Genomic DNA, 21,787 nt, shown 5'->3' on the forward strand with positions numbered 1-21,787 from the left:
CACTAAATACGGAAATATCAAAACATTCTGTTGGAGTTAGCAAGAAAAGTTAAAGGCTTGTATTTCATACAAAGAAGCTAAAATTATTCCTTGCTTCACTCTAGAATGTAGTCCATGAAATCAAGACCAACAAGAAACACCTACGATCTTAATTGTAACTACCAGAATATATAAATCAGATTATTCTACATTGCATTTAAAGTAGAAATCAGAAGAAATGAGCCCACATGCACAGCAACATCATTCTTGACAATAATAGTAAATGTTAATGTCTGACCCTAAATATAGAACATTACTATGCAATCAAATGTCTGCAAGCTGAAATCTAAAGCGTCAGTCACTATCCTATGCCAGTTCCTTGGCCACCACTCTCAGTGATATTCAGCTGATAAATAAAGAAACCTGAGCTCGTATGTCTGTAAATGAACTAGATCTCTAAGTTTCCATAGCATTTGGGAGAGCCTAGATAAATACTCTATCTATATTTGATCAGCTGAATAAATCTCCAGGTCTTACTGACTATGTTGACTAGGGCTCCATGAACTGTAACAGGAATTAAGACACTGTAGCTCAAAGGTAAGGGTATCCCATTAGAGCTGTGGCAAAACTAAGAAGAATCATTATACTTTCAGCCACCAGTATTTGAAAACATCTTGTAAACATAGCCGATCAGTCTTTCACAAGACACAGCTCTGTTGTGATGGCGGCTGAGGAAGAGCAAGATGCATTCAGATGTGCTGCATGCCATTCTCAGGATCCTACGTCATCAGTTTTGAAGATGTCCCTGCTGATTTGAAGAATTATGATAGTATAACAATTCCCTGAAAGAGTTTCGTGTCAGTGAAATAAGAGTTTTGGGCAAGAATGAAAGAAAGTAGATAGCCTATGTTGGCTCCCGCTTTTGAGTAGAATCGTGATATGCTGTTAGTTGCAATAGTAACAGAACAAGAGAAGGGAAAGATAAATGAAGATTTAAGTGTAAGTTGTAAAAAATGAAAGGTAAAATAAAACAAAAATATTATGAGAAAAAGCATGGAAAGTATTAGTGGTTTGGACTCTATTTACCTAAATCAAGGTCTTAGCAGCATAGTATGGTCCCCCCTGTCAACAGATGTAAAAAAAAAGCTGTATTTCTAGGAGGCCAAGCACACTTCTGAGTAAATTAACTAAAAAAAATTCTAGCTACTAGCTCAACAGATAGATCGCTAGACAAGAAAAATACTGTCTGTGATCTGTAACTTGGAGTTTTTTTACTTCTGGATCTCCAAGCATACAGTTCTTATAGCATTTTGAAATATGTTTATTAGCACAGTATCAATCTCTAAGTACAAATGTGAGCAGATACAGGTGATATACAAAGTATATGTGTGTGTACACTTGGACATATGTGCACATACATGTACATAGACTGCAAGGGTCTTAAACAGGCCATCATCATTTTTGTTTCTAGTTTACATACCTCCTTTGGAAAGTAATCTTTAAAAGCTTTTTTTAATTAAAGAAGACATATTAAAAAAAATAACCTACTTCTCAGCAGTGCTAAATAAGCTGATGGGATGCTGTAATTGGATACAGTAATTCCAGTATGCAAGGCGATGCCTTCAGAGTTAGCAGAAGTATCTCAAACAGCACTACACTGTATTGCAGAGACATATGCCTAACTGTATGGTTTAAGAAATGGTTTGTGTCTGATCTCAATGTCATCTTAACATGTTCACTTTTCATGTAGATAATGTTTCCTACTTTTTTTGATGCCAAATTAAGACAGTTACAGACATAAATACTAAGTCAGAGAAAACCTTCATACAGTTCTCAAGCAAAATCCCTGTCTTTGTAAATGCTAAATGAGTAGAGATTTGTTAGAGATTTTGTAGAGAAATGTTAAATGAGCAGAAAAATGCAGACCTTGTTTATTGATTGGGCAGTGTAAAAGGGCAGGCATGCAATCTGTAAACAGAACCTCTTTCTTGGATGGTCTACTCTTTTCTAGGATCAGAAATTAGTCTGTTTAGACTGCCACATATCTGTATTAAAAGACACTCTGTCAACCTGTCTCAAATTATCATTCTTGGATTTGTGATGATTAGTATGGGTGAGATGTAAGACTCCAAACATATTTAACTCTGGATCCTCTGGTTAAATAAATGTTAGCCACTAAGATGAAAAGCAAATCTTATTTCTGTTAAGTATTACAGCCCCAAAGGATCTGTGGTGTTTTGAAAGGCAGAGGCAGAGTCCTGTGCCTAAATACACTGTAACACTGCATAACTACCCGTGCACATTCTGTAATATTTTCCACCACATTCAGCCAGTTGACGACATAGTAAGTGTGTAGTTTATAAATGAATGGATTTAAATAAACCCACATTTTGGAAATCTGCTTGAAGGTCTTGACGGGACAAACAATGTGGTTGGAGTCACATAGGTTGAAATTATGCTGGTGTCTAGGAATAGTGGCTGTTTGTTAAATTCTAACAAAGGACAAAAAAATCCATTTTTCCTGGTGATGTTTATTCACTTTAGCCAGACAGAAAGAACACTAACCTAAAGGTCATGCTTACAGCTTAAAGAAAAATGGGCTTAATCTAATACTTGTGATAAAGAACCTTTAGACTCAGAGTAGTATGAAGTGAATGGAACAAATATACAAATATTTCACAGGACTTATGTAAAAATGAGATATACTCAGTAATTTTTTATCTAAATGTATTTAGCTTTAGAAAGGAATTTGGAGAGTGGGTCATTATGCAAACATAATACTTCTCACTTGAAGAAGAATTATAAACAAAAAAGAGTGAAAAAGCACTATGGAGTGACAGACTGTGACAATTATAACTAACATACATGTAAATGTTGTGGTAAAAAAAAAAATAAAATTGATGTGAACCTTACCTAAATCTTAAATCAATCTTTATCCTAATATGAAGCCTTCTCTTAAGCTGTGAAAACATTCCTGAGCTTTTAAGTGCTCTAGAGAGGGTTTCCCTTCACTGTAGTATTAATATGTCCTATTCAGGTAGGGCTAAAATAGATGTGAAGGATAAGCACATCCAAAACAGCATCTTATGGCAAACTTTGAATCTTTCCAAAGGTTATCTTATTTTCTGGATGAAGAATCAGTGGCTATCAGAGACAGTGACTGAGAGACAGTAGAAACAACTCCCTGGTAAGCAGTTGACTTCAGGATAGGTTCTGGGAAGATGAAAGAAAAGCAATTAATCTTTTCCTAACACAATGAAAATAAATAAACAGTTCAGACTACTACCTCTAGCTACAAAACAATGTCAAAGGAAGAGACAAAATAAATAAACAAAAAATAATCGGAAAACTTCTACAGTGAGGAAATCAGCAAAGGGATTTTTATGAAATTTGTGTTCTTTTTTCTCTATGGTAGTTTTTTTTTTGCTATCAGCCCGGTGGATTTGGGGGCATGCCAAGGAAGCCTGTTCAATAGACTATGTACTATTTTAAGTAGCTTATTCTATACTTTGAGAATGTAATTCACAATTCCAGTATTAATGAAAGAAGGAACTGTAGAAGTGCTTTAAAAGATCAAGGCTCCATTTTTTATCTGGAGAAGTTTCTTCTGTGGCTCATCCACTAGAGAAATAATATCATGTAATTTTCCCTTGTCTGTTAGCTGTAGTAGTGAAAAGACTGAGCATGAAAATTTTCCTGGGTCCCGATTTCCAAATTTCCTCTGTCTGATGTCTTGAAAGTTTATTTTCAAATATCAGAAATATTCTGGCTTCACATCCCACCATTCTGAATGGCTCAGATTTCTGTTAATAAAAAAGACTTTTTTTCAGGGCATATCTGTGAGACATTTTAAGAAGGGTTTTCAGCTGACAGAGCCTGTCTTCAGAGCACTGACTTTGTGAGAATAAAATACATTGAACCCCAAAGTTTAAAGTAAAACCAAACCAAACCAACCAAACAAACAAAAACCAGCTCTCAGTAATTTAATTTCTAAATTCTAGTTTTCATAGAAGACTTCAACATACACATGGAGGCAGGTGACTCTGCCTGGCCTTATCTGTTGAATGAAATGAAATAAGAAATGCTAGTGGCAATTTAAATCTGTTTCTGAATGTCTGATGCATCTAGTGGTCACCATGACTACAAATAAAGAGAAGACACAGAGAAGACATTGGAGCTGCTTCTGAAATCTTGCCAAACGTACGTATTGACTATGTCCCTGTGGCTTGAATGGTGTCAGATTAACTTTTGCAGTGCATGATGCTAGGTTCCGGATGGACTATCACACAATTTAGCCAAAATTCAGAATACTGCATTTCAGCTGCAAAGCAGCCACCAAAGTCTGCTATAGAAAGACAAGGCTGAAGATATAAAAGTTTGTGCTAATGAGCATTTTCTATGTCAAATACAAGATATTTTATGGAGAGACAAAAGGTAAAATCATGTCAGTCCACAGGTATCATGTAGTAAAGGAAACATTACTAACCAAGGAGGTATTTCAAGTATACATCAAAGAAACATCTGTTTGGGTACAATTTAATGACTAATGATCAGGCTCCTAGCCACAAAATGAAACTAGGGAATAAAACACCATAGTCTTGACCTTGGAGGCATGAGATGAGCTGTTGTGTTATGACCTTGGTAATCTGAGCATGCAACAGAAGCACACAAATAATTTTGTGTCAAAGGTAGTCATAGACCCATGCTTGTTCACCCTTTGCATTTGACTCACCTCAGCTCTCTCTTGTAACACTGCCTTATTTGATTGCAGGGATTCACCATGCCAACAAAAATTACAGAATGCCAAGGCATTCGGACAAAACAAGAATACCTCTTTGTACCACAGTAGTGGGCTCCCTAAGAGTCTCTAGATTTGTTGGAATAAACAGTTATGTTTTCACTTAACTTATGTCCACTTCTTGATCAACGTCATCATGACACTTCTTAGTGAGGAGGACTTTTGTCATCCCTCAAAACTGGCCTTGCTTTGTTCAGTCTGACATCAATCATAAAAATCCTATTGACAACCACTAGGATGTTACTCCAAGTGTTCTAGAAAATTCACCTAAAAGTTTCAAACATAAATGTTAAGATAGCTGTCTGACATGTAACATAGACACAGCACCTGCTACAATATACTTAGTAACTGTAAGGGAAAAAATGACATAGAAGGGGCAGCTCATGACAGGGTATCACATTAATGTAGTCTACTTTTATGCACACAAAATCCTCTCACCTCAGACCTCAGGAATGCTGTGCATACAGACATCCCTTACTATCACCTGGTTACTTCTGTATTTGTTTCCATGTCTCGATCAAAATTACTACGTCTTCCAGTCAAAGTATGATGGTAGGAGAAAGACAGAGATGTAAAAAAAATTTGAGTGCATATTTGAATAATTTTTCTGACTGTAAATGTTGAATTTGAAGCTCTAGACTTTCAAAATTTCTAAAAAATATGATGCTTTTTTCTTTGAGGATTGTAACTAACTAACAGGAAAAAATCTTATTTGCTAGCTTTACTGCAACTTAATTAAGTTTTGGCCTACTTATTGATTTAACCTGATGTAAAAAGATAATTTTGGAAACTACTGATTGCTACTTTTAATTATTTACTAATTGAAATGAATGAAAGTAGTAATTCCATGTCTGTGAGACTGCAATTTATCTGACAGATTTCCTTAAGTCTGGAAACAATTTAATGCACTTGCTATTTTTTAAACTTCAATAATACAATTTAAGTATCTACTTAGATATAACACTGCTTGGAAACATTATAATCAGGTCCAAGATTACGGTTCCTCAAGCTGATATGGAACATGAATGATCATTGCATTGTTAGAAATAAAGGTTTTTGTCCCTGAATAATGCTGTACTTTCAATACTGTCACATCTAACATACCAATACCATGGGACATCTGTCACAGTGTATCCTGGAGCAAATTATATTTCTTGCCAATTTGAAGTACTTTCAAAGTCTAGTTCTCAGGTATTGCCTGTCCATTGGTCTTTCTTAATGTGAAATTCAATTGCCTCATTTCACACCATGAAGACAACCTCATTTACGCTATTAGTTACTAGCCATTCATGTACCACATTGTTTTTATTGCATAACAGAAATATCTGTAAGGGCATTTTCTCTGTAAAAACATTGCTATGAGCTGAAATTTTCTTTATTTCTGAATGTTTCATTTTCTGCAGAAGTGTTTCATTTTGAAGGGCACAACTTAAAATCTTAAAACTATCGAAACTCTGCTGAGCAAGCACTGTTGATAAAAGGATTCAAGCAACTTACAGAAACATTAGCAGTAATAATCTCTAAACGTTTCTTTTGTAATTTTTTAATGGAGTCATATACACTGATAAAGTTTTTAAAATGCAGTTGGTTTTGATTGATGATATAAAAGAGGTCTTTCAACTGAATTCCAATTAAAAATGTATATGCTTTTTGTCCACATCAAGGGAAAATCCAAAGCATTGTAACAGGAGGCTAATTACCAAAGATAAATGAAAGAGAAAGGGAAAATTCATATAAAAAGCAGAGGTCTAGGGAGGTGCACAATAGTTGTGTGAGGTAGGCGTAATTTTTTATTGATTCTAATTTTGCCACTCAGAGTAAAATTCCCACTTGTAACAAAAATATCCATATATTATGATTTGAGCAGGATAAACAAGAATTCTACTGGTTCTAGTTACTAAATTGCTGACAAAATCAGGTGCATAGTGAAGTAATAAACACTTCAAAAATCATATAGCATTTGTAATGAACAGTTCTGCTTCATGGTAGCATAAGCTGCACAGCAAAACAAATCTGTGAGAGAAAAGAGAACCATATTGTCACTTCTGCAGTTTACCAGTTATACATTTTGAGTTACATCAAGTTAAAACTTCAGTATGTGTATATGTAGCCCTGAAGTTTCATTTATAGAAAAAAAGAACTGTCACTTCACTGATTTTTGGAGTTTTCAGAAGCTGTTTTATTGTACATCATATGAAAAAAGACTCAATTTTAAACAAGTAACAAGATGAAGACGTACCTTTTTATGGACTTGATACTGTGGGATAATATTTAACAAAAACATCCATAAGATGAGCTACCTTTCTGATTTTGTATGCAGTATTTAATCACATTACTCTATTTGAGCATTTTAAGGTAGAAGGCTGAGGGAAGAACAGCAATAAATAGATTTTTATTCAAGATAATTTTATATTTCATGAAGCTGTGTTTCTTCCATATAATGTGTTTTTTTCAAATGTTTTGCTTAGCAGACTGCAAGCCTATTGTAAAGAGGAGCAGAAGCATCATGAAAGAACATGGAAGGACCTCTGGAGTGGCTGGAGTGTTACCTCTAGCTGCATCTGCCTGTATAGAGTCCTCTCAGTAGAAAAATGCATCTGAATAAGGAATATGTTTGTGGGTTTTTTTTTTCTCCTCTGTTACACAGTTCTTGAGCAACACATGATAGAGTTGAAATTAAATACCTAAGCCTTGGATCACAAGTCGCTTTTTCTCTTTCCAAGACTATGGTCAAAATGCCACAGTAGTGGCCTCACAACACTTGCAAATGATATAAATGTATATGATATATACACACCTGCAGATGTGTATATATCCTGAAGCCAAAGGAGTCCCTCCTGAAGCAATCCACTGCTTCACCCACACACACTTACCTGCATTCATTCCTACCCACAGCGAACTGCAATCATCAAATTTTCCATGCAATTAGTTAGGCATACAACTTTGATATAAGCAAATGACTAACTGTAATAAGACAGTTTCAGTTAATAAGGCAGTCAAAGAATGTAAAGTAGGGGAAATGAAGCACTGAATTTGCGTGAATATATCCCAACAACATGATACGGTTGAGTCTTTCAATCTCTGAGTGTCTTGGATCATCTTCCCAGCCTGATCTGTGCTGTATATTTCCACCTGCGGTTGCTGGTGAATATCTGCAACTAGGTTGATTATAGATATTTTGTTATTTCTGTTTTCTCTGATTGTTGCTGTTTTTTTTCTCTGCTGGACAAAACACACTTATGTGTGCTGTTACCCCCAGTACAAACCTGCTGGTTTTGGTGTCATTCATTGTTCACATTCTCTGTGGTCTGTAAACACTCTGTCAGGACATAATCAGCTCCCAGATATAACATGGGTCCCAGAGCACTTAGCTGAGAGACCTGCTTCTTTTGTTAGAGTTCTTCATTGATGCAGGGCAAACAGTTATCCACCACCTGGGGAGTAAAGTCTCAGCAATGAATCCAGAGGTTCTAGTACAAACGATCGTGTGAATGTCAACAACTCTTTCAGAACTCTATGAAGTCACATACGTATGCATTTCATCAGAAGGGAATGATATTCTAATTATAAAAGGAAGTATTTAAAAGTTGGAAAAGTCCAGAAATAACAGCCTCAATAAACACGTAATTCAGCCCCTTGTCTGCATGTAGTGGGCTACCCTGCATCAAATGAACTTGCAGAATGCATATAAAAATGTGTTTGTTTTGATAACACTTCCTTATATTTGATTTACCACATTGTGGTCTGTTGACCCTCAAAGGAATAAAAAAAGGCTTTCAAGCTCAGTTTCCAACCTTTGGTTTGATAAATGAGTGTGTATTCTGTGTTCCCAGTGAACAATTATTTCTTTTCTCAACTAGCTAAGTTGTTGAGCAGTAATTGAGTGAATTTCTTTTCGTGCATTTAAATAGATCTTGATGCTGATGCAATTTATATTTATTTTCAATATTTAATCATCCAGAATTATCATACATGTCACAGTGATGCATTCAAGAATGGTATGGCAGTGTAAACCAATGTGATCTATCACTGGCAACTTTCAGTGCCTTGCAGCTGTGATTTAATTTCATACTGACAAATGACATCTTCATAATCTGATATTGGAACTGGACTTATAGCTGTGACATTATCTGTTCTCCAGCATTCAGGGTAAGATAAACCATGGTGCAAGACAGGAAAACTAGTTTTATATATTATTTTACCTTATATCTATATTATCAGCGTTTTTATTTAAAATTCCTCTAGAATAGTCTTTTAAATATTTTAATGTAAATTCAAATAATATTGAAAATTTGAAAATAAGGAAATTCTCAGCTTTCTTACTTACACACTTCTTAGCAACCAAATTGTAACCCCTTGAGACACAGCTTGGTTCTCCATCCACCAAAGTCCCTGGCACCTTCAAAGCCTTTAGTAGAACTCCTGCTTAAAACTATTAATTTGATTAAGAGTACTACTTGGCTGTGGGAAGCAAACAATCTACTTTGTATTGTCTCTTCCTGTAAGTAAAATAATATGAGTCAAAGAACTGGCATTTCAGTTAGTAGGCTTTTATTAGTAGTGCAACATTGTAATTTAAGACCATCTGCACAAAAGAACATCACAAGTCCAACACACACATGAAACCAATTAAATGACTACTTTACATATTAAATCTTTTATGGAGGAAATGAGACCTCTTTATGAATGAAGACACCATACAAGAGGGACAATAAAACTGCCTATTAGATTTTTATGCTAAATAACATGGTATTTTTATGATAGAAAAACAATAAAATATCATTGTAAGATATTGGCCAATCCAGATGCTAGGAATAATCATATCAATGTGTATCATCAGAAATTCAGTTCTGTTTGTGCAGAAAGAGATTGGCTATTCTATTTTGTATCATTAATATAGCTGAACATCCAATGGAAGGTGGCATGAGCCCTCTCCTCTGCCCCAGGAGGAGAAATTTATCCAATGTGATCACTCAAATACATTTTCTCAATTATTAATTTTCAAAAAAATTACCTGACATAGAACTCTTTTGCTGAAACAACAGTAGGTTTCAATCTGGATAACAAGAAGAAATACAGGGTGAAACTTTAATCTGGCTTCAGGCTACACAGATTTACATTGTGATGGGATAGAATGATACTTTCAGTCACTTCCACTTCCACTTTTCACCCAAAAGTTTACCTGACCACTGTAGCAAATAACTGGAATCAATTCACACTATAGTTCAATAATTCAGAATCCAAATTCATCTCTTATTCCTACTGAAACAAACCTATGCTATTTTGAGGTGAATCTGAGATGAACTTTAGGGAATGATACAGAAAACCTAGGCCAGTGTTGAGACAGGCATAAATGTCAGTGATTATTTAAGTAGTTCACAGGAAGTGGAGCATGTCAGAAGGGAAACTTTCCTTGGAGTGTGTTCCACTCTAAAGGCTCCAGATTGGACACAGCTCCAAATTAAAACTCTTTCTGTTTGATTGTACTGTGGGTTTAAACAAAGGTCATCTGTTTCTTTACGGCCAGTTATGGGGTGTTCTGAGACAAAGTACTCTGAATCATCCAGCTGGATTTATCCAACTTGAAATGGTGTGTTTTAAGTAATTACTGAGACTGATAGCAAGACTTTATGGACATTATTCTATCTGCACTGGCAGATGAGATTTGGACCCCAGTGAATATTCAGGCCTTTGTGTACTGTAGAAGGATGTCAACAGGTGAAATGTAGAATCCATTGCTTCTGCACAGCACCTAGAGAAGTGGGGGAACCATGGCTTCAGATCCCCTGAGGAAAGAATTGAACAAGCAAGTACCTTGCACACAGAAACACTCTGACCCATTAGCAAAATGTGGACACTCTCACCATAGTCCCTTTCTTCAAAAAGGAACATATTTAGCAGGTAAGGGTTGATTTTAAAATAATGTGGAACAATTTAAATCATGTTTTTCAGACTATTGTACTTTTGTTAAATGTTATATTATATCATGTACAATATCCTTGACAAAACTTAGCTGAATGGTCATTTTAACATACTTTTTCCTGTAGACTAAATAGTATAACATCCAAAGGTGCTATTATAGGAAGAATTATACTGGACTTCCTCATGTACAGTGAACCACAGAGCATAGAGTTGTTCTATAGTCTACACTTCATGTGAGGTTCACTTTACTGAAATTACTACAGCAATTGCTCATCCTGGTTTTGGAGGAAACAGCAGAGACTCTCTCTTTTCAGCTACAGTTTTTCATATTCAGTGGCCAAGATATTTGCATAAATGAGTCCAAAAAAATTGACACTGGAGTGTTTAATAGTCATGAGATTTTTTACACTTAGTTAAAATGTTGACTTTAGATGTAGTTTTGTAAGTTATTAAACTGTGAATACATGTAACATTGATTAGCATGATGGCCTGTAAAGAATAGTCTCCGACAGATTTAGTCTTGGTTTGTAGAGCTCAAACTTTCCCACACAGGTTTTAAATGCATTTAACTGCTGCATGGCATGATTCTGGCTATTTCTGTTCTCCCAAATTGAATGCTTGTTTAGTGCCTTGCATCAATAAAGAATCAATATAATCTCAAATTTGATCTCTGTTCCCCAGACATGAAACTTAAGAGGATGGTCTGCAATGCCACCTCCAGCCTCACACTTTCAGTAAGGACCAAATCTATTAAATTATGTTTTACTATATATAAGATTTTAAATGCTTTCATTTTTTTTTTCAGCCTGTGGCTCTATGTGATTAACGGCTCCCTAAGTGATGAATGAAAATGTACTGCTTCTGATGCACTCACTGAAGCTGAAGGAATTAACTCCATTTGTCTGCTCATCCCTAATTAAGTAATGTGCTAAAATACTATATTCCCATTAAAGAAAATGTATTATACTGTACTTAGAGCAAAAGCACTTTCAACATGGTTCTACGTAATGAATGCACATTCATTGTCTTGATGAAGATCCCTGGATTTGAACCCAAAAGTTGGGCTTGACATTCATTATGTTCTGCATTCATTAGAAGGGGAAAGCAATTATGAAACTAACAAGATTGTTTGTGGGTGGAAAATTTCCATCATGATCAGCCCCAGGCAGAAAATGGTTGTATTTATCACACAGAACAATTGGGCAAGTTCTAGGTAGCAATTGCCACCCTGGTGGTGATGCAATACGCTGAGAGATTATTTCTCCCAGAAACTGTGAGGGATAAAATCACATGCAATTCAGCACGAACCTCTGGGCAATTTTTGAAAGAGATTACATCTAAATAATTTGCTTCAACAAGTTGGGATAAGTTTTGAAATATTTTTCTTCCTATTTTTTAATTCCATTTTACTTCCCTAGACATTCACGTAACTCTTACACACAGTTCCACTACCTTTTTCGCAGCCAAGAGCAATACAGTAGAAATTTCAAGAACATTTAAAATGTGTATTTTTTTTCATTCTTGTTTGACTTCTCACAGACATGTGAGAAGCTCGATTTCAACTAACTTTTAATAGGAAAGAGGAGTTTAGTGAGGGGAATTAAAGGAGAAGGAATGGAAGGAAGAAAGAGTAGGAAAAATGCATATATGTCTTTCACAGAGAGGAAGAGAGAAAAAGAGACAGTCTGATCTGTGAAAGGATTTAGTATGACTTTACAACGGAATAAGAAAAACATGTTTTACTCAGTTGAATGTGGTGATAACATGATTTCTCTCTCAGTTTAGTGAGTGTTATGAAAGTCATGCTTTACAAGAAAAAATTATATAAATGATGCATTACTGATGAAGATGTTACCTTAGACAGAGGACCATGAATACTACAGAATGTGGGTTCATATTGATTCTGATTTATAAAAGTTTTATATTTGTGCTTATCTGTGGTTGTCTACATATGTGCTCTTGTGATTCATTGAAATAATAGCTTTATTCACAGTACAAAAAATTTAGAACACAGGTAAATGAAAGGTTTTAAAATGCAAAAAAGTAACTTTAACTTTCAGCCTGCTTGACTAAAATGTAGCGAACCAAATCAAAACATGTAAAAAAAGGTGTAAGAAAACAAAGCAAAAATCTACAGCTTTGCTAGAGAGCTATCGATCTTTCTTCCTTACTGCATGTTTAAAGTTAAATGATTATGACTCAGTTTTGCATAATATGACTGAGCTCCTCTAGAGCAAATGTAATTCAAACTATCAATAGTTGCTATTAACACATACTAAATGGCTAAAAAGTCAAGCTGCATCTTCTTCACATGCTGGAGGAATGCATGGTAAAGGCTTGATAACATTACAAAAGGGTACTATTTAACTTCTTCCAAGAAAAATCTTATTCCTGCAGTGACTGTAATTGGAACTTCTGATCACAGAATGGTTGGGGTTGGAAGGGACCTCTGGAGATCATCTAGTCCAACCCACCTGCTAAAGCGGGTTCACACAGAGCAGATTGCACAGGAATGTGTCCAGGCAGGTTTTGAATGTCTCCAGAGAAGGAGACTCCACAACCTCTCTGGGCAGTCTGTTCCAATGCTTTGTCACACTCAAAGTAAAGAAGTTTCTTCTCATATTCAGACAGAACCTTCTATGCTCCAGCCTGTACCTGTTGCCCCTCATCCTATCATTGGGCACCACTGAAAGGTGTCTGGTCCCATCCTCTTGACATCCACCCTTGAGATATTTATAAACATTGATGACATCCCCTCTCAACCTTCTCCATGCTGAACAGATCCTGCTCTCTCAGTCTCTCCTCATAAGAAAGGTGCTCTAGGCCCCCAATCATCTTTGTAGCTGCCGCTGGACTCCTTCCAATAATTCCTTGTCCTTCTTAAACTGGGAAGCCCAGAACTGGACGAAGTACTCCAGATGTGACCTCACCAGGGCAAGGTAGAGTGAGAGAAGAACCTCCCTTGACCTGATGGTCACACTTTTCTTAATGCACCACAGGATACCGTTGGCCTTCTTGGCCACAAGGGCACATTGTTGACTCATGGTCAACCTGTTGTTGGCCAGAACTCTCAAGTTCTTCTCTGCAATGCTGCTTTCCAGCAGTCTGCCCCTAACCTGTGCTGATGCCTGGGGTTATTTCTCCTCGGGTGCACGACCCTACACTTGCCTTTGTTGAACTTCACTAAGTTGTTCTCTGCCCAGTCCTTCAGCCTGTACAGATCCTGCTGAATGGCAGCACAGCCTTCTGGTGTGTCAGCCATCCTCTCAGTTTGGTATCATCAGCAAACTTGCTGAGGGTTCGCTCAGTCTCGTCATTCAGGTCACTGATGAACAGTTTGAACAGGACTGGACCTGATACAGACCCCTGGGGAACCCCAATAACAACAGGCCTCCAAACAGACTCTGCATCATTGATCACAACCCTCTGAGCTCTGCCGTTGAGTCAGTTCATGATCCATTGCACCGTACATTCATCCAGCCTGTGCTTCCTGAACTTGCCTATGAGGAGGTTGTGAGAGATGGTGTCAAAAGCCTTGCTGAAGTCAAGGTAGACAACGTCCACGGATCTGCCCTCATCTACCCAGCCAGCCATGCCATTGTAGAAGTCTATCAGGTTGGTCAAACGTGATTTCCTTTGGATGAACCCATGCTGACTACTTCTGATAACCTTATTTTCCTCCACATGCTTAGAGATGACATCCAGAATGAGCTGTTCCATCACCTTTCCAGGGATGGAGGTGAGGCTGACTGGCCCTTAGGTAACTGGGTCATCCTTCTTGCCCTTTTTGAAGACTGGAGTGGTTTGCTTTCCTCCAGTCCTCAGGCACCTCTCCTGTTCTCCAAGACCTTTCAAAGATGATGGAGAGCAGCTTAGCAATGACATCTGCCAACTCCTTCAGCACTCATGGGTGCATCCCATTGGGGCCCATGGATTTGTGGATGTCCAGCTTGTCTAAACAATCTCTAATCTCTTCTTCCTCAACCAAGGGAAAGTCTTTCTTTTGCAATATTTTCTGTCCTGTCTCTAGGATCTGGTCCATTACTATGTTTTTATATGATGATGTAGAACATAAAGTATTACTATGCCATCTAAAAAAATCAGCTGTGGTTCTTCCCATTTTTTGCTGCTCCATTAGTTTATGAGTACTATATTAAAAAAGAGCCTTCTGCATCAGGTAGAATATTCAAATACTAAAAATCTCATCCTTTCTGTGGCTCTAAAGACAATGATCTATTTTTGATCTAAAAGTAAAAAAAAAATAAAAAATCAATGTTTCAAAAATTGTAACATTTTATCAAACAACATAAAATTAATACAGTTTCTCCTTATCTGTATTTTTAATCTACATCAATTTCTTGGAGAAACATAAGTTCACTAGAGATTATTTTGTTTTTATCAAAGCTAGGCAGTATTTCTCACCAATGACATTTCCAAACGTAATTCCGAAAGTCTATCAAGTAGTTTAAATGCATATATCCCTGGTTCCATCTCATGCAATTAAAAAGCCATTCTTTCAACACCTTTAGTGATCTTTCTGAAGGTAATATGCAACATGTTTTCCACTTATTCTAACAGCCATTGTTCCTGAATGCTTCAAGTGTCTTTGAAAATAATAAAATTTTGTAGCTGATGTTTTATTTTCTGGAAGGTGTTTATTTCTGAAGTGTTCTTGTGAATAACTTAAATTAAAAGATGTTTGAGAAATAACAGGATATATACAACATTTTGCCTTTTCAGAGATTAAACCTGAAATATTTAAATAAACTTCAAGAGCTGCTAGGACTGCTTGTAGTAAACTGTATTTGAAGTGACAGCTAATTCAGCTCTTGCTAGACTACAATGAGATGTGTAACTGAAGTATACCATGCCTTCGGATATGAAAAATAAACTGTTGATCTCATATTTGAATTTTAATATGCCAAGTACTGTGTAAATAACATTCTGTTGGGATCTCTGGGGCTGATCATATGCTGTGAATTTTTGTGAAGATCTAGTTTTATTGTGGGCTAAGGTAGATTCCCATCCTGTATTAAGCATTTTTCCCTTCAATGTGCTTCTTACAGAAATGTATTCTCCAAATTATTTATTTTCCAAAATATATGGATTTATGAAGACTCCAGTAATGAAGACAGGGAAAGCTGGCCATGTGTCATGTCCCATTCATACAGGGTGCAAACTGCCTTATTCCGGTATCAGACTAGGATACTTCAATTAGGTTATTAACACAATAGTTACCTGTATGTGTTTATCAGAGAACTGTGAAATACATGAGCCAAAGATGGTAACATTTCATAAAGTTCAAATGACTGAACATATCAAAACATTAGATTTTGCACATATCAAAGCATTAGTATTACTGAACATGCCAGTACTTTTTCAAAATGCCATTCACTTCTTTGAAAGAAAATGAGTAAGCTAATGGCAAATTGCCTTTAACTGATGGAGGGACTAATAGACCATAGTATTATTACTTCAGCCAAATCTCTGAGGCCCAAAATAGCAGGTCTCAGCAAAGAATTGTAACATTCAGTACTTTTCAGGATTAAATGCAGTATTCTTATTTAAAATCAAGAAGAGGCACTTTTACATTGATTTGACTAAAAGGAAACCTTATTTTAATTTATCTTTTAAAATAATTTGAAAATATCTTTAGGCTACCTTTTGTCTTTGATTCAGCAGTTCATTTTGCAAATAAATGAAATACATATTTACACCAATATCTTACACTGGACACAGTTTAAAGACTGATTCTTGCTAATTGCTGTAAAAAGATTGATTCTCTGTTAATGTTTGCTCAGTTCCATTGAATAAGGCATTTTTAACTATTGTAAAGATTGTAGTTCTTCTAAAGAAGTCTGTCTTAAGAATTTTTGTGATGTCTTTCAAAAAACAGATTTCTGGCAAGCAAATCTTAATCATGCTTCACAAAGCAAATGCAATTTTATTACATTTTCTCATTGAATTCTGACAACCTGACAAAGCAAACAGAATCCCTTCTGCCATTCCAGCGGCAAATTCACTCTTCCCAGATCTATCCTGAGTCATGCCCAGGACCATCAGCTCAGAGAACCTGACACAAAATCATCACTAAAGGCTCGATCATTGCTGAGGGGGAGAGATTTCTCCTCTGGGTGGCTCAGCAAATGCAATGGACCCCTAGAAATCTGTTGTTTAATCTGTTTACTGATGAGGAACCCTTGTTACCTTGGGTGGTGGTATTCCTTTAAGGCAGTGGGGATGTATACACATCATGCATCAGGCTCATGGAAGGAGAAAACTACTTCTTTGAAGGGAAGAGCCAAAGATTTTGCAGATACAAACCTGTAAACAAATGTCCATGCACACACATGTAGAAGCACTCACATGATTTATCACACTGACTGAAGTCAATTGAGATGTTTAGTCTGCAGTTGTTAAGAATATAAGCAGGATCACTCATGATTGCAAAGGTGTTTCAACTGATGTCCATTAAAGATGGAGTATGTTACAGGCAACGACAAGCACACAGCAGGATTTCAGGTGTTTGAAACTCCCTCTTGGTTTACCAGAGCAGCACTGACTATGAAGAGTTAAAGTATAAAAGGCATCATTAGCTGTAAGATTAAAATTGCATGTTATGTGAACTGATCTTTGAAAAAGCCTCTCTGTTTTTATGAGCATCTTTTAAAAGCTAAATATGGTGGTAATAGAAATTTATGTAATGAATATTATAGAGTTTTATTCTCATTCTAATTTCCCATTATGTTTCTTCTGGAAACATTCTAGATAAAACCTGGAGTTTCTAGGGCATTTGTGCTTATTTGGACAAAAATTGAATATAAAGGAGAAAGGAAACTTTAGGAGACTATTTTTTACTGGTTCAGGGCATCCTGCATTTAGGTGAGATGACACAGTACTATAAAACCAACTGTAAAAGTCTGGATTTTGTATTTTGTATTTTAGCAAAATCGTCTGTTAAAGCTTCTGTTTCCATATGCAGTGCTACCTGACTCAATGAATTTTTAATGAATAATTAAATGGAAGAACTAATTATCAGTTTTCCATCCAAAACAACTCTTCCATTGAATTTCTAATTCAACAAAAATATTTTATTAGTATATTTAATAAGAATGTGCTCAGAGTATGTAAGAATAACTGTTATAATAATTCCCTTTCTTCAGTAGCTCAACTTTTTCATTAAACATGTTATGGCCCAGAAGTTAGAAAAAAGATGAAAGGGCTTTGCTTGGATTCAATGTTCAGTTTATTCATTCTTTTTACTAATTCAGAAACAATTCACTTTGACAACTGGTCACATACAAAACAAGACTTGTAGTACTAGGTCAATGATGTGAAAAGCCATTAAATATGCATTGAGTTAGGCACTGTCTTACTGAAGACCTTTCAAAAACAGTACACAAACATCTCAGAAAAGTTGATTCAAACTTCTCTTAAAAAATATAATAAACCTCAACTTTTAATTGCTGTGGTTAGGCAAGAACACTAATTTATATGCAGAGAGGAACCTAGAAGCTTTGAGGAAAATTGTGCATAACTAAGATTAGTGCTGTTGTAATTAAAGTATTTTCCAAAAGGATTATTACAGTTTACTTAAACCTATGTAAAAATATCATAGACTTTTTCCCTTAAAAAGAAAGAAGAGTGTATGTGAAGTGTGTAACATAAGGAATGCCTCTGTGTATTGCTTGCTAAGCCATAGAGAATCTAAAAAAGCTGCATTTTAAAAGAGGCACTTACCAGGCTCATTCCCTGGGCATGTCAGTCATCAAGTCTGTTTCTTGGAAGCTTCACTGGAAGACTATAATTTCACCCTTAAGCCTCAGAAAACTTCTTTAAATGTTTTCTCTATCCATTTTGTGGCCAGTTTGAATACCTAAAAATCATCAAACTGCATGAATTTAATTACTACTTGAACATTGTGGTTTTTTTCGTAACAGAAGAATTGCATTACTAGAGTGGAAAGGAGAGTGGCATGAAACCAAGGCTTTTCAATATTTAGTTCAGTTTAACAACAATATTTTTTTGTTGCTTATACAGAAATATTCTGCCTGAAACTGGTTTGGTAATATACGGGATATCACCTATGGTTTAACTGTGTCACAGGGCAGCCAAGGCTCCTGTATGAGGTTTACAGATACAAAGTTGAAGAGAATGCTGCAGAAAAAGAAAATTGACTTGATTTTCACTTCTTTTTTTTTAATGTATTTTAAGCTAATACAGCAAGAAAATCTGAAAATTAAAATAATATAATAAAAATTAAATCCTTTATGAAAACAGAATTAATACTCCAAAGTAGTTTTGGACAGATTTTTAGTTGCAAAGGCTTAAAAAGAACACAGACTCATTGACCTATGGATGCATTTTACAATCTGTTGGAATAACTGGTGGTGCTGGGACAAAGCAAGCCAGGCATCCTCTAAACGCTGTTCTTCTCTTGGCTACCATGTTGCTGGATGAATGCAATTTCACTCCTACATGAAGCCAGCCTTCCACTGCAGCACAGCATCTGGATCATATCAAGGCATGTGTTCTGCTACTTTTTATAGAAAAAAAAAAAAAGGATATTCAGTGTTTTAAAGAAATACTTAGAATGCAAAATGAACACAGACAAGGCCAGAAAAATAACACCTCTCTTCCCCTACCAGATCTATCAGTTCTACCATTTCATTTTCTCCACAAGACTGTGTTCCCTGTCCCAGATGAACAAATCCATGTAGTCATAAAACAGGCACCTTGTGAGGAAAACAAGACATTACAATGTTGACACTGATAATACATATGAAGCATAGATATGCTCAGGGTAGCCTAGAACTCACTCATGCAGGTAGAACATTTCCAGGTGGATGTACGGTTCAATGCTGACTACTTTGTCATATTGAAAAACCTGAACTGAGCTCCTTGTTTACCTTGACTAGGATAACTGATCTAGGCAGTTCCCTGCATTGCAGTGAAGTGCAGAAATGTCTGCACTAGACATTCAAGAAACAAGTTAAAAAAATAGTTTTGGCACTCACTGATTCATTAATGTTTTATGTTGTACTCTGTCCATACAGTTACAGAAATACAGTTACTTGACTTTAAAAAGCATGACTGCACCTTGCCTGGGCTTATCTAAGCAAGTTTTAAATCATTGTGATTGAATATGGCATGCAAGGTACTCATCAAATAACTTATTCCAGAAAAGGCTAATTTCTAAATTTGTTTTTGACTTCTGGGCCAAGTTTTCTAGGCCAACCAACTTCATGCATCCACAGATATTGCTGCTGACCCCGAAGAACGCTGGTTCAAAGAAAGACATTGTCAGCCTGAACTTTCAAGGTATATTCTGAATTTTGTGAATGGACAAAAAAAAAAAAAAAGGTTTTACAGCACATCCTTAAAAAAGAAATCAATGAGGTTAGAAATTTTATCAGATGATCCTTGAGCTGCAGTACCAGAACATCATGATAGGTATTTTCTATCATCTGAAAAATCTTAAACACAGTACCAATGTGAGAAGAAAGAAATTTTGCACAGTGTTAGGAAAATGTTCAAAGGTACATCTGGTTGCATTCCAGTTTTAGTCTTTATCAGAGACAGGTGCTAAGTGTTGATAGTGATACCTATTACTAGATTTACATCTGTTGGTTGTTCATTTTTTCTTTAAAGGGTTTGACTGTTTTGTTGTTTGTTTGGTTGGTTTTATATATATATATATATAAAAGTATATATACACTTGTATATGGAATTCCTTTGTAGGAATTTTTCCATGTGATAAGACCTTTATCCATATGCCACAGATACTCAAACACATATACCCAGATAATACAAATATGGGACACAACTTTGTTGTTTTCAAAATCAATGGCAAAGATAACGGATAAGAAACAAAGGAAATCACCAGCCTCTCCTCGAATGGTGATAATCTCAGAAATATGGAAACATTTAGTAGTTTCATAATGAAAGAAATAAGAATTTTATGCTTCTGCCTTTGGTTAGCAGAACCACCCATTTCATGTCTGTAATGTGACCCAGTAATTACACTAAAGGTTTCCAGTTGTGATCTAAAACATTTGTGGGTAGCAAGTTTTAAAAATTAAATCTACAACAAATGACACACATTGGAAAGACAAAAACAGCTAAATTTAAACCACATTTATTCAGATGTTTCTACTGATGTGTAGTGTGTAATGAGCCCCATAAATCTGCACAGTGATAGTGTTACATTAAGGAATATTGTTTTTTATATGCAGTAAGTAACATAAGCCTATATCCATGCTTCTAATCTCAGTTGGTTAATCAGAGTAAACTGCATTTAAAATGCTATTTTCCCCTCCCACTTAGGAAGCAAACTCTGTGCCATTATTCAGACAAATCATCTACTCATCACAATACGAATTTTTCCTGTGTCCAAAATTCAGGACATAGATCTCAGAGGAAGACCTGGGTTTCGCTTCAAATTCACTACAGACTTCCTGTGTGACCTTAAGCAAGTTAGATGGTCTGTCTGCAGTGTTATTATCCTTGTTTTATGAACATACTCAGTTCCTCCTCTGTAAATGAGGATAAGACCACTCTTCTTCATTGCCTCTTACTGTTACAACACTTACACTGAAAATTGTGAGGTCTATGGTAATGGACTCAACACTTAAAACTATAGAAGCAATTCTTTAAGGTTCATTGATTTTATGCTGCATATGATGAAAACTGAGAAAGACAATAACTACTTTTAAGATTGAGATCTTATACCTGTATATATGTCATCTATAGTAACAGAAGCTATGCATCAGTATGTAAGTAAAGTTACATGATTGTATAAACATAGGTGTTATAATCTATATTCTGCTGAAAATCAAAAACTACAGCCAATGCAGTAGCCTGTGAAATAAACTGTAGGAGTTTCAAGCTTGCACCCAGTTGCTCCCTTTTAGGTATTGAGTCCATCTAGACCCTGAGCTGGCCATTCAAGTCTCCTTATTATCAGCGAAGAGAAAGATGTGAGTCTAAAGAACAAGCAGCTTAGTCTCAATGTAGGTGTTTAAGATAAGACAGATTAATTTCCCAGTAATGGGTTGATTCATTTCAACTTAGATGTCTAATTTTTGA

Source organism: Streptopelia decaocto (genome assembly GCF_964273445.1).
Source record: "Streptopelia decaocto genome assembly, chromosome: 1".
NCBI classification, from domain to species: domain Eukaryota; kingdom Metazoa; phylum Chordata; class Aves; order Columbiformes; family Columbidae; genus Streptopelia; species Streptopelia decaocto.